We start from the raw sequence: 4,141 nt of genomic DNA on the forward strand, positions 1-4,141 counted from the left end.
AAAAAAATGAGGAGAGAGGGGAAAACATGAGTTAGTCACTAAAATCCACAGTTAGTTTATTTTACTAAAGCTGATGATGGAGTGGGAGTTGTGGAACCGCAAATGGACCGGACACATGGAGCAGATAAAAACTCAGCCTCATCATCCCCATAGATTTTAGATTAGTTTGATCATTAACTTGATAGATGTTGCTTTTTGTGTTTGAACAAACTCTGTAGGCCTAGTATATTCGCTTATGGGTTGAGATTCATTTTGCGCGTCATGATGTAAGCTTTTCATTTAAACGCATTTTAAGCATTTTGTTTTAAAAACTAATTTAACTGTTCAGGGACATTAAGCAGTGGGGCAGAATTCATTTTGGCAAATGCGCGCGTTAAGATGGCTTCTGATACGCGCGGAGTGCACTTGCTCGTATAGCGCCTGACTAAACTAAGAGTTCTTTTTCGTGCCTTGTGTTTAAACGTTCGAATACACATAGTCATGGGCGTCGGAAGCAAAATAAATGTGAGTGGGGGGTGGGTCCTCCCCCAGAAAAAAATTTATGGAGTATATGCCATTTTCTGTAGTGTGGTGCCTTTTAATTAACAGGGTCTATTTACAGAAAGTGCAAATAGGCCGCCTGGTTGGTAGCGGCTATTTACTTCACCTCCGCCCACTAACGTGACAACATTACAAAAGACGGCTGTTAAGCAGCATTTCCAGTGGTGTAAGGGGTAACGCGGGTTGCGTAGTGTTCCCTCTCATAGGTAACTTCAATGCTGCGATGACATTATTGCTTTGGGAACACCTCCGGTGTGACGAATGTCTGAAGCCCTTATACCATCACGCCAATTTATTGGCCAATAGCGCTTAGCACCGCCCCAAGCATACGTCACATATGCTCATATATGCATCAGATTTTCATCAGATTTTAATTCCTTCAGGAAGCGAATCATCTGTTGCCAGTCGGAAAGAGATTCTTGTGTTCTAAGCCATCTATTTATAGAGCAGTTTACTCCTCTAAGGCAGACACAATGAGTTTTCCGGTATGTATGGATGCATGTTACACAGACTCACGAGGAAACAGGTAGCAAGACCGCTTTGCGGCCTTTATCTATTGTTGTATCCGTGATATCTGTGTTTGTGAGTAAAAGTTGCACTCTGGGCTGCTCGCTTTCTGAGGAAGGAGAGATGTTCGTTCAACCCCCTCTGTTCCAGTTCTGCGGTTGCCGAGGCGCCGCACGAGCTCGACGCTTGGGGTGACGGCGATCAGCCCGAGTGTACAGAGAGTGAGAGAACGGAATTAATCCCCTTCTCTCTGGCTCTCTTCCCCAGACCGTGTGCGTTAATCAGAAGAGCGCCTCGTGAGTCAGGTGGTTAGTTAAATCTGATTCCCGCTCCGGAAGCTCGTAATCGATTCTTTCAGCTGCGGATTAGATGATGCATACTCTACAGCAGCCTCGGGCTCGAGCTCGCAGGCGACACGAGCTGTAGATATAAGCTATGGGTTAAGGGGCGAGCTTACTGATATAAAATCCCCGTCACTCTACTCCCTCCCTGGATCAAGTGTTTCTCAAGTTTATCTATTAAACAACATGAGAGGCACTGATTTTTAGGACGTTAAGTTGTGCACTATGGTTTTTGGCGCTTCGAGCTACCAAGCATTAGTTTGCCCGACTAATTACTATTTCTTTCAGCTCCGCTGCTGCATTGAGCTGAAACAAATAAGTGGAAGAGCTCACATGTTTCAGAGTATTTCTTGTAGCAAGCTATAACAGTGAGTAGGCGGGTCTCCCCCCTCTCTCTTTACGTTACCAGCTGTGCTGTACTAATGCAGACACGTTCATTTGATTTGGCGCTTATGCTTCCAACTCTTTGTTCGTGTACTCTTTTTAGACGCAGACTTTGAGGAGTCCTGCAGCAGATGTTTGTTGTGCACTATGATTTGGCGCTTCGAGCTACCAAGCATTAGTTGCCCGACTACTTATCTCAGCTCCGTTGCTGCGTCGAGCTGAAAAAAGTGGAAGAGCTCACGTGTTTCAGAGTATACTTATAGCAAGCTATAACAGTGAGCTGGCGGTTTTCCTCCTCTCTCTCTAACGTTACCCGCTGCGCTGCACTGACGCAGTCACGTTCATTTGATTTGGCGCTTAAGCGTCCAACTCTTGTTCGTGTACTTTACACGTGCATTGAATTGGTGCTTACGCTTCCAGCTCTTATTTCCAGCTTCATGCTACCAAGCCTTAGTCTGCCTGGCTGTTAATTTTTCTTTCAGCTCCGCTGATGCTTTGAGCTGGAACAAATCAGTGGGCGAGCTCATTATGTGTCAAAATGCCTGTCTCCTCGTCAACACAATCATTTGTGTCTTAAATGAACGTTAATAGTTAAAGATAAAGCATGTGCACTAGTTGGCTATTATGAGATCCTGGCATTATATGATGAGATTTTAAAGGGATATAGTTCACCCAAATATTAAGATACTGTCATCATTTACTCAGTTTCAAGTTGTTCTGAACCTGTATGAATTTCGTTGTTCTCCTCAACATAAAAGACGGATTGGCCGGAGAGAATCGTCACTACCTGCGTCATTGAACTTGCGACACAAACACAACAGAACCGCTAACGTTAATCAGCACAGCCAGAAGGATCGAACGCGACTGTTTTGAACGAGCGCACCTTTTTTTAACAACCAAAAATTGGCTGTTTCGTGGTCTGTTGAGGAAGTACTGACGTTCCTCTTGTTGATAGCAGAGGAGCGGATCCAGCGAGAGCTTGATGGGGCGACGACCTCCAAAGTGCCATAATATAGCTGCTGTTGCTATTTGTGTCAATAATGTAAATTAAACATAAATCACTCACTGTCCTTGAACGAATCACTTTTGTAAAATAATGTATATTGAATTTATGCAGTGAAGACTATTCAGTCTATTTGTAGTCTATTTATTTTATACAATATAATATTTCTTATTCAGTGCTTTAAGTGTTTGTAGGTCAATTTCTTTGTTCTATTGTAATTCATGACTGTTTACTTGTCTTCAGTAAGTTTGTTTTTACTTAGGCTAGTATTTTTTATTTTGTGATATTGGAATTGGTAACGAGAATTATGAAATTGCAATGCATCAAAAATTTTGATTGGATAAAAATCCTATTTTAAGCTATATATATCATTATAGTGATGGGGGGCCCTGCAGTAAGTCATAGCCCCGGGGCCCAATGAGGTCTTAATACGACCCTGGATGTGTGCAGCGCATTTTATGGTGGACGAGGACTGTTTCCTGGGAGAGTAGCCTACAATGCGGTGTCTGTTTCTATAAAATGGGACAATTCCAACTTTGCAAGGACAGTCGGGCGCTTCTGACTCACAGACTGCTTATGTGGAAAATAATGTGTTTTTTGAACCTTAAACCAACCGCATAAACACATTGCATTACACCAAATACACAAAATAAGGTTCTTTTTAGCAACATCATATGACCCCTTTAAGAAGTGGAAGGTATTTTGGTACAACACAGACCCTCCCTGGAGCAGGACGTCACTCCAAACTGGATGAAAGAGCCAGGAGGAAACTAGTCAGAGAGGCGACGAGACCTACAGCAACTCTGAAGCAGTTGCAGGAATTTATGACAAGTGATGTTTTATTAACCAATTTCACAAGGAGCACGTGCAGATAATTAACATGGCCAATCCATCATCAGTAATTACACCATCTATCCAACCAGCACAAGAGAGAACCCCAAGAAAAACTGTTCCTAGCAAGCGTATACCGCCGACTTAAGTTACCCGGATGAGTCTGTGTTATTAGCTTTTACCAGTTGTTATTGGGGAATAACCTTGGAATATCACGGTTGACCAATCAGAATCAAGCAATCCACAGAGCCGTGTAATAATTTAATTTAAAGCACAGCCACCACAAAATCAGACTCAACACCTCTTATTTACTTTGAGATCATTCTGAGGTTAAATACAGATTTAAAATAATAACAAAAAATCCTGAAAAATTTGTCTTATTTTAGAGCAGTCAATGCAATTTAGGAAAGAAGTCAATTAAATCTGTATGTGGGTGTGTGTGTGTGAAATAAATCAGATGTAACCCCCTGTGTAATCATTAACATTTTCAAAAGTAACTGTAATTTAATTACTATTTTTTTCTCAGTAACTGTAA

The sequence above is a fragment of the Sinocyclocheilus rhinocerous genome, unplaced genomic scaffold (assembly GCF_001515625.1).
Source record: "Sinocyclocheilus rhinocerous isolate Xijiao unplaced genomic scaffold, SAMN03320098_v1.1 scaffold2352, whole genome shotgun sequence".
Classification (NCBI taxonomy): Eukaryota; Metazoa; Chordata; class Actinopteri; order Cypriniformes; family Cyprinidae; genus Sinocyclocheilus; species Sinocyclocheilus rhinocerous.